Source organism: Macaca fascicularis, chromosome 19 (genome assembly GCF_037993035.2).
Source record: "Macaca fascicularis isolate 582-1 chromosome 19, T2T-MFA8v1.1".
NCBI lineage: Eukaryota > Metazoa > Chordata > Mammalia > Primates > Cercopithecidae > Macaca > Macaca fascicularis.
Window position 1 is genome coordinate 44,420,016 of NC_088393.1, and position 11,043 is coordinate 44,431,058.

The following is an 11,043-nucleotide window of genomic DNA, read 5'->3' on the forward strand; positions in this document are numbered from 1 at the left end:
CCCTTCAATTGTCAGTGTATCCTCATTCTTCTTGGACTCGGGACAAGTGCTCAGAACCGCTGAACGTGGGTATAAGCTATAATAATACAGGCAGCCAAGAGGGCGGGGTACCTCCAGTGGCAGGCCCAGGGCTAAGTGAGGTCAAGGCGGGGGGTTGTCGCCTGCTGTGGAGGTCCTCGGTTGGCAATATGGCTAAGAAAAATCCTGTGTCAGTAACTTTGATGGAGAGAGTACTTTTAAATAGGTTGAAATGAGGAAATGAATACTATTCCAGTATCATTTTGCAGGTACACTTGAACATTCCTTCCACTGTATACTGGATGTTACAGAAGCTATTGCCGGTATGAAGGAGGACCAGAGAGACCACAGGGTGAGACAAGATGATTTATTGAGTGCACTCAGACCCAGGGGATTAACATCCAAAAATTGGGCCCAGAACAAAGACAGCATTTGACTTTTATACACACTTCTAAAAGTGGGTGGGCTAACATGAAACAAGCTTACAGTGGTGCAAAATGTAGTGGTGCAAAAGCCAGGATACAGAGGCAGAACAAAGGCAGTTAATCAAATTGTGACAGGTGCATAACTCAGGATCACATATGACCCTTGCTTATGCAGCCCAGATGGCTGTTATCTAGGTTTGCTCAAAAGAGCCTTGCATGGGCTTATCTCATAACCTTTGCTGTGGCGCCCAGATGGCTGCAGCCCAGGCCTGCTCAGGCATGTCTTAAAACTTGCACTGTGCTGCTTAGATAAAACAGAATACTTGAAGTTACTAGTTACAGAAAACAGGAATCTATAACCTCATAAACTTGCAGAGCAAGGTACAATCACACGGAGGGAGGTGGGATTCTAAGGGGAACTTTTCTTATCCTTGTGTTGAGGGAGTGCTGGGAGAGTCTCCACAGCATATTCCTTCGAGCCTTTGCTTCTTTGATAATGTTATCAAGACTTTGCCTGGGTCCAGGCTTTGCCTGCTGCCGCCTTTAGGGTGAGTCAGCCTAATACAGAAAGCTTGTTTTTCTCTTTTTAAATTTTATTTTCTTCTTTGTCTCATTTCTGCCTCAAAACCACAACACTAGAGCTTGTCTTTTGATGTCTGTCTGTCCTAACTGGGAACAAGAGACTTGGAAGACACTGTGGCTGATTTACTCTGTGTTCCCCAGACCGTGACCCCACAGAGTCGGCCTCGGGAGAGTTTGGGGATTAGTTAATTCATGGAGACAGGCATAGTCCATGGGTAGAAGATTGTTTTATTATATAATATCTAGGTGACTGCAAGTATCCTAGCTCTAGGTTTTAGGAAGAGGTCCATTTTTAAAAATACCTTACCTGGCCAGGCGCGGTGGCTCAAGCCTGTAATCCCAGCACTTTGGGAGGCTGAGACGGGCGGATCACGAGGTCAGGAGATCGAGACCATCCTGGCTAACACGGTGAAACCCCGTCTCTACTAAAAAATACAAAAAACTAGCCAGGCAAGGTGGCGGGCGCCTGTAGTTCCAGCTACTCGGGAGGCTGAGGCAGGAGAATGGCGTGAACCCGGGAGGCGGAGCTTGCAGTGAGCTGAGATCCGGCCACTACACTCCAGCCTGGGCGACAGAGCGAGACTCCGTCTCAAAAAAAAAAAAACAAAAACAAAAAATACCTTACCTTTGCTTAAGTCTTCTGGGGTTTTCTCTGGTTTCTGGGTTGAATCCACATTGAAGATATTTTTATTGGCTGACGTATTTAGACTAGAAGTGTATTGTGTGTTTTCTTTATAAAAACACAATATGCAGAAATAGAAAATGAAATTACTTTCTATTCTCCTTTGAATTACCAAACAACATCCTACAGGTAATTCTTGAGTTTAAATATTTTCAACCATTGTAAAATGTACCATTCTTCTGGTTGGGAACATACATGTTTTTTAATGGCAGTGTTCAACAAATTAACTTAAAATACTAGGTTAGGTCCCAGTTTTGTTTTGTTTTTATGGAACTAGACTGAATGATTCTGAATTTTATTCAGATAATTAAATTACCAAGAATCAGTAGGAAAATATAGAAACTATATAGTAACATGTCTTGGTTCACATACAGGTTTTTAGAATAGCTCTTTAGAACCATATTTAAAAACATAGAAAAACAAACCCATCCATATATGAGCATTTTGAAAGTGATAAAGCAGGATTTCAAATTGATGTGAAAATGGCAATCACAAGATTCAGTGTTTGTGTTGTTGGCTATCAATTTAGGGAAAAAAATGTATATCCCAAAGTTGCAGTATCCATAGGAGTTAAAGTTAGGGCATCACTGTCCAAAATGATACGAGATGTTAGGGTCTTAATTTTTGTTCAACATCTGAGTGAGTAGAGTGAGAAGATCTGGTAAAAAATTATGAAGTGTTATCCTAGGTGGAGTACTTGGCATGACCTGCTTTTCCCAGCCCTCCCCCATGGCAATTCATGGGCTGGCTTTCATACTTCTCAACAGAAAAATACTTTGAGGCCAGGTGTCATGCCTCACGCCTGTAATCCCAGCACTTTGGGAGGCCGAGGTGGGTGGATCACAAGGTCAGGAGTTCGAGGCCAGCCTGGCCAATATGGTGAAACCCCATCTCTACTAAAAATACAAAAATTAGGCCGGGTGCGGTGGCTCAAGCCTGTAATCCCAGCACTTTGGGAGGCCGAGGCGGGTGGATCACGAGGTCAGGAGATCGAGACTATCCTGGCTAACACAGTGAAACCCCGTCTCTATTAAAAATACAAAAAACTAGCCGGGCGTGGTGGCGGGCGCCTGTAGTCTCAGCTACTTGGGAGGCTGAGGCGGGAGAATGGCGTGAACCCGGGAGGCGGAGCTTGCAGTGAGCCGAGATCATGCCACTGCACTCCAGCCTGGGAGACACAGCGAGACTCCGTCTCAAAAAAAAAAAAAAAAAATACAAAAATTAGCCAGGTGTGGTGGTGGGCACCTGTAGTCCCAGCTACTCAGGAGGCTGAGGCAGGAGAATCACTTGAACCTGGGAGGCGGGGGTTGCAGTGAGCTGATATCGCACCACTGCACTCCAGCCTGGGTAACAGAGCGATACTCTATCTCAAAAAAAAAAGAAAAAGAAAAATACTTTGAGATAAACTATTTTATAATAGTTTTAAAACTATTGAGTTTTATTTCCCTAGAGTCTTAGAATTTAATTATTCTCTTCCATAAAATCATGTCACAAAATGATTTCAAAGGTAAACATGTTCTTTTAGTGTTTAACTTTTAGAAAGAATATCACAGCTTTCAACTTTTTATTTTTTTTAAAGACCAGTGTGACTGGGTGTGGTAGATCACCCCTATAATCCCAACATTTTGGGAGACTGAGGCGGGTGGATCACTTGAGGCCAGGAGTTCAAGACCAGCCTGGACAACACGGTGAAACCCCATCTCTACTAAAAATACAGAAATTAGCCAGGCCGTGATGGTGCATGGCTGTAATACCAGCTACTCAGGAGAACTGCTTGAGCCCAGGAAGCGGAGATTGCAGTGAGCTGAGATTGCCCACTGCGCTCCAGCCTGGGCGACAGAGTGAGACTGTCTCAAAAATAATAATAAAGGCCAGTGTGATAGTACACAGCTTTCAATTTAATTCATACATATAACTAAGATTTTGTATTAAATTGTTAAAAACTGCTAGCAAAAAATAGAACAAATGCTACCTGAAGACTCAAATAGATTTAAAAAGATACCAACCATGTTCCATACAAACCCTGGAATACGGTTTCCATGGAGCCACACAAAGAGAACAGGAATTCTAAGAAAGGGGTAGAAAGCTACATTCTATCCTTTGGCCCAGCCCCAGCCCCAACCCTGTTGACATTAGGCCCTCTGTTCAGAACCTCTCAGGAGAGAAAACTGAGGCAGATAACCTGAGCTGTCCACCTGGACCTGGCCTGGTACTAAAATCTGCGTGCAAACTTGGAAGTTGATTAGGAGGCAAGCATCACAAAGTATTCAGTTATGTGGTTTCTTCGGAGTCTGCTGTTTTGATGATTTTCCAGTCTGTGTCTAGAAAGCCATTCACTATTGTCTTATCTTTCCCATCTGAGATGACAGCTCTAAATGTTTAAAACAAACAGAAATCTGTCCCAGAGTAACCACTGTCCATCCTACCATTCTCACGGTAAGTAGTAGACTACACTGCACAAAGAAAATTTTGAAGAACAGATGGTAAACAGTATGAGACAATATCACCTCAAATCCACAAGTCTGTTATGGTGACCATTAAAATGTTCAATTTTAAAAGGGGTCATAGTAAGTTTTTACTTATTTATTTATTTTATTTATTTTTAAATTTTTATTTATTTATTTATTTTGAGACAGAGTTGCACTCTGTCACCCAGGCTGGAGTGCAGTGGTGCGATCTTGGCTCACCGCAACTTCCGCCTCCGGGATTCAACTGATTCTCCTGTCTCAGCCTCCTGAGTAGCTAGAATTGCAGGTGTATACCACCATGCCCAGCTAATTTTTGTATTTTTAGTAGAGACAGAGTTTCCCCATGTTGGCCAGGGTGGTCTTGAATTCCTGACCTTAGGTGATCCACCCGCCTCGGCCTCCCAGAGTGCTGGGATTACAGGCATGAGCCACTATGCCTGATCTTAGTAAGTTTTTTTTTTTTTTTTTTTTTTTTTTTTTTTTTGAGACGGAGTCTCGCTCTGTAGCCCAGGCTGGAGTGCAGTGGCCGGATCTCAGCTCACTGCAAGCTCCGCCTCCCGGGTTCACGCCATTCTCCGGCCTCAGCCTCCCGAGTAGCTGGGACTACAGGCGCTGCCACCTCGCCCGGCTATTTTTTGTATTTCTTAGTAGAGACGGGGTTTCACCGTGTTAGCCAGGATGGTCTCGATCTCCTGACCTCGTGATCCGCCCATCTCGGCCTCCCAAAGTGCTGGGATTACAGGCTTGAGCCACCGCGCCCGGCTCTTAGTAAGTTTTAAAATAGCTATTTCATTTAGTTCTAATTATTATGTAACAGTGGTTATCTAAGTATAGTCAGATAATGTTTGCGGGTCAGGCGCAGTGGCTCATGCCTGTAATCCCAGCACTTTGGGAGGCTGAGGCAGGCGGATCACTTGAGGTCAGGAGTTTGAGACCAGTCCGGCCAACATGGCAAAACCTCATCTCTACTAAAAATACAAAAATTAGCCTGGCATGGTGGCGCACCTGTAACCCCAGCTACTTGGGAGGCTGAGGCAGGAGAATCACTTGAACTGAGGAGGTAGAGGTTGTGGTGAGCCAAGATTGCACCACTGCACTTCAGCCTGGGCAACAGAGCAAGACTCCATCTCAAAAAAAAAAAAGACCAGAAAGAATGAAAAACAAAACAAAAGTATTTCATTCCGGAACTAGACACAGAATGAAGACATTGTGTGAGTACCTGAGCTGTTGCAGCCGCCTTGCAACCACATAAAGCAACACTGCCAATACATTGAGGATTGCAGAGCAGGAAGAAGGATTCTTGCTACAATTGGTCACCTGCTAAGTCGACTGAACTTCTTGCTAAGTGGGGAAATAAATATATTTACTGTATAAGCTACTTTCAGTTAAGCATTGTATAACTTCCTATTAAAAGCATCTTAATTGAAATTCCCAAATTCATATCTCTAGTACCAATATTTCACTGAGCTCCACACACATATATCTAAATGCCTACTTGATATTACTCTTTTGATATCCAACAAGCATCTGCGACTTAACATGATACCTCATCACCCACCCCCCCCTAGATACCTGCCACATACTCATTTTCCCCTATCTTAGTAAACAACACTACCATTTATCAAGGGGCTCAAGACATTTAGGCATTATATTGAACTTCTCTCTTTCCCTATATTCACAACCAAGCATCAGCAACTTCTGTTAGTTCTACACTCAAACTGTATCCCAATCTGACAATTTCTCATTGCCTCTTCCAGTGATGACCCTAATTCAAACCACCACCATCATAAGACCAGTGGTCTCCAAAATAGTTTATACATAAACAAGCCTGCCACTGACATGTAGAGACCTGGGTCAACAGTACAGATGGAGGTCCCCAGCCAGTCCCCTTCTGTTCCCACCGCCATCCTTGTCCCACATCATAAGAAGTCTGTTCCCACATGTGGACACTCCAGTTTGCATATCTAAGCTCCGTCCAGCCTTACCAAATTGCTCTCATTTGGCCACATTTTGTGGATAGGCAGCACATTGCATCTTTGGAAGACAGATCGCGGGAAGGGGCTTTGGACACAAGAGATACAGGCTCTGGAAGCAGGCTGGAGTCCATTTGAACAGGAAATCCAAGGGATTTGGATACCCAGAGCATGGTCTGAAAAGAAGGTGAGATCTTCACAGGCATGTTTCTGCCTATGGACTTTCACCAGGAAGGGAACTGCTTGACTAGAGGAGGGCCAAAGTGTGGCCTTTTGTATGTTTAATAATATTAAAATGTTAAATATATTATTTTGACCAATTGAGAAATAATAATTATAATAATAAAATAGGCCGGGAGCGCTGGCTCATGCCTGTAACCCCGGCACTTGGGGAGGCCAAGGCGGGCAGATCACAAGGTCAGGAGATGAAGACCATCCTGGCCAACATGGTGAAACCTTGTATCTACTAAAAATACAAAAATTAGCTGGGCAAATTAGCCGGGCGTGGTGGCGGGCACCTGTAGTCCCAGCTACTCGGGAGGTGGAGGCAAGAGAATGGTGTGAACCCAGGAGGCGGAGCTTGCAGTGAGCCTAGACCTCACCACTGCATTCCAGCCTGGGTGACAGAGCAAGACTCCATCTCAAAAAAAAAAAAAAATTAGCTAGGCGTCTGGTGGGTGCCTGTAATCCCAGCTACTTGGGAGGCTGAGGCAGGAGAATCGCTTGAACCCAGGAGGTGGAGGTTGCAGTGAGACACTGTTGACAGAGGGAGACTTTATCTAAAAAAACAATAATAATAATAAAATGAATCTTTATAATTTTTTGACAGAACCTTTGGTAGGAAGAAAAAAAGTACAATTTCATTTTTGTTACAGCGAAATAAAACGGTAATTAGTTTAAGACTTTTAAGGGTAAGCAATTATTATTATTATTTTTGTTTTGTCTTGAGATGGATTCTCACTCCATCACCCAGGCTGGAGTGCAGTGGTGAGACCTAGGCTCACTGCAACCTCCACCTCCAGGGTTCAAGCAATTCTTGTGCCTCAGGCTCCTGAATACCTGAGATTACAGGTGCCTCCCACCAAGCCTGGCTAATTTTTGTATTTTTAGTAGAGACTGGGTTTCACCATGTTGGTCAGGCTGATCTCAAACTTCTGACCTCAAGTGATACACCCGCCTTGGCCTCCCAAAGTGCTGGGATTACAGGCCTGAGGCACCACACCTGACCTATCAATTATTATATTAAGATAAAATTTCAGTGGCAAAAGTGGAATGGAAATGATTATAAGAAAAAGATACAGTGCATGCACCTATAAATGTTAAAAAAGAGCTGGCTCATGTATGTTTAATGAATGATGGTGGTTATAAAATTGCAATGATATTTAGATTCCACTGCATGGGTTTTAAAGAATGATATAAAAATCTTATTTTATTTTTTATTTATTTATTATTACTTTGGTTTTTTTTTTTTTTTTTTGAGATGGAGTCTCACTCTGTTCCCCAGGTTGGAGTGCCGTGGTGCGATCTCAGCTCACTGCAAGCTCCGCCTCCCGGGTTCACGCCATTCTCGTGCCTCAGCCTCCTGAGTAGCTGGGACTACAGGCGCCCGCCACCATGCCTGGCTAATTTTGTTTCTGTATTTTTAGTAGAGACGGGGTTTCACTGTGTTAGCCAGGATGATCTCGGTCTCCTGACCTCATGATCCGCCCACCTTGGCCTCCCAAAGTGCTGGGATTACAGGCGTGAGCCACCACGCCCGTCCTATTATTACTGTTTTTTGAGATAAGAGTCTCACTCTGTTGCCCAAGCTGGAGTGCAGTGGCATGATCTCGGCTCACTGTAACCTCTGCCTCCTGGGTTCAAGCGATTCTCCTGCCTCAGCCTCCTGAGCAGCTGGGATTACAGGCACCCGCCACCACGCCCGGCATATTTTTGTATTTTTAGTGCAGAGGGGATTTCACCATGTTGGCCAGGCTGGTCTTGAATCCTGACCTTAAGTGATACGTCCGCCTAGGCCTCCCATAGTGCTGGGGTTACAGGCATGGGCCACAGTGCCCAGCCTAAAAATCTTATTTTAAAATATCAGTATTAAAAATATGCTAGAGGCTGGGCACCGTGGCTCATGCCTATAATCCCAGCACTTTGGGAGGGCAAGGCGGGCGGATCATGAGGTCAGGTGTTCGACACAAGCCTGGCCAACGGGGCTAAACCCCATCTCTACTAAAAATACAAAAATTAGCCAGGTGTGGTGCCACGTGTCTGTAGTCCCAGCTACTTGGGAGGCTGAGGCAGGAGAATCACTTGAACTCAGGAGGTGGAGGTTGCAGTGAGCCGAGACTGTGCCATTGCACTCCAGCCTGGGCGACAGAGTGAAACTCCATCTCACACACACACACAAAATGCTAAAAATGATATCTTTGCATTATTTAACAATGTAAAAAGGCTTTATTATTTTTTGAAATTGTTTCAAGAGGAATAGAGCAAAACATTTTAAAGACCACTGCTCTGATAAAGGAAGATCAGCCTTATTACCTTCATGGGCATGTATGCCAAAGAGAAGTAAATAGTGCTGCTTCCTGTCCCATACCAGCATATCTGGACTTTTTTAAGTTGTCACACCTCTGTACCCCAATTCCCCCAACTGTAAGATTGGATAAAAATATTAATTTTTTAGTATTGTAACAAATGAGAACATTTACAAAGGAAATTACACAGTTCTTGGATCTTAGAAGTCACCCATTAAATGCAAATTATCTTCTCCAGAATTTTTTTTTTTTGAGACTGAGTCTCGCTCTGTTGCCAAGGCTGGAGTGCAATGGCGTGATCTCAGCTCACTGCAACCTCCGCCTCCCGGGTTCACGCCATTCTCCTGCCTTAGCCTCCCGAGTAGCTGGGACTACAGGTGCCTGCTACCATGCACAGCTAATTTTTTTGTATTTTTAGTAGAGACGGGGTTTCACTGTGTTAATCAGAATGGTCTCGATCTCCTGACCTCGTCATCCACCCATCTTGGCCTCCCAAAGTGCTGGGATTACAGGCGTGAGCCATCACGCTTGGCCGGATTTTTTATTTATATGGATTTGAAATTCATGAATTATTGTGTAGAGAGGTTCTTCACTGGCATTAATACTACAGTATGGATTCATTTAAAAGATCTTAATAAGAAAGGCCAAAGAAAATTATGCTTTATCTTTCCCTAGGCACTAGACTGCCAAAACCAGTTACTGCCGGGCTGAGATCCCCTCCTCAGAGCTCTTAGGTTGTGGCAAATCCATCTCTTCCTTTTTGTTCTCCAAGCTCTAGAGTGTTAGCTGTTTCCTTAAGTTACAAATTTCTCCCTTTGTGCTTTCAGCCCTTCAACATTATGTCATCAGTTTCCTGTAATTAAATTCCCCTGTGGTTGTGCTTTCTTGACTAGACCATGATGAACAGAGCACTACCATTATTTGTTTTAGCAGTGCAGCCACATGGTTGGCATACTTTCAGAACCACTGCCTAATCTGTGGAAATGACCGAACTCAAACTAGTGTTGGACTTGGTGATATAAGAAAAATAAAGGACAAAAGTCCTTCCAATAATCACTGACATATAAGGAGATAGTCATATACACCCCAACAAAAAATTAAAAACTTCGCCAGGCGTAGTGGCATGCATCTGTGGTACCAGCTACTTGGATGGCTGAGGCGGGAGGATTGCTTGAGCTCAGGAAGTCAAGGCTGCAGTGAACCAAAATGGCCCCACCGTACTCCTGGGTGACAGAGACCCTGTCTCTACAAAAAGAATGGAGAATCTTAAATTTCAGCACCTTGGTATGAAACATCCAAGATGATCTCTAACTTTCCTGATAATGAAGTCCAGAGAAGAACTGTTTAATCTAATTGTCAAGTACCAGACCACAATTATCATCCAAAAAAACACTGAATTTGTAAATTTCCCCATTAAAGCAACCCAACCATTACATGTTTGTAGAGCCTTAAAAAAAAAATCTGATTTCTTCTGAAAGTAATAATTTCACAGAGTAAACAGCAATCAGTTCTAATACCCATATTCCTTTTGTAGAAGATTCTCTAGCCTTAGCAATTAGAGGGCTCTCTGTGGCAGGGGATTGGAGGACGTATTCTCCAAGGAGGCATTCTCAAGAACTTTCCCTTGCTCCACATAAGAATCTTGACTTACTAGGATCTTTTTTTTTTTTTTTTTTTGAGACGGAGTCTCGCTCTGTCACCCAGGCTGGAGTGCAGTGGCCAGATCTCAGCTCACCGCAAGCTCCGCCTCCCGGGTTTACGCCATTCTCCTGCCTCCGCCTCCCGAGTAGCTGGGACTACAGGCGCCTGCCACCTCGCCCGGCTAAGTTTTTTGTATTTTTAGTAGAGACGGGGTTTCACTGTGTTAGCCAGGATGGTCTCGATCTCCTGACCTCGTGATCCGCCCGTCTCGGCCTCCCAAAGTGCTGGGATTACAGGCTTGAGCCACCGCGCCCGACTTACTAAGATCTTGACATGGATGCACCTTTCAGATCTTTCAGGGACTGGGGATGGGGAAGAATGCTGCTTTAGTCTGGAACTTTTTCACTCAGGGGCTCACATTCTTGTCCTGACTGTGGGCAGTTTTCTTAAAGCTGGGTCCTAGAGTTGTAGTGTGAAAAGATGGAAACAACAGCAGGAGGAACACCAGGGCTATCAGCTACCAAACTACTTACGGCTCTGGTGCAAACAAGCAACCTCAGACTAATGAAATCTAATCACCCTTCTGTGACTGGCATCACATTAGGTACAGGCAGAGATGGGGCATAAAAATGAGGATAACAGGCCTGGCGTGGTAGCTCACGCCTATGGTCCCCTCACTGTGGGAGGCCGAGGTGGGCGGATGGTTTGAGGCCAGGAGTTCCAGACCAT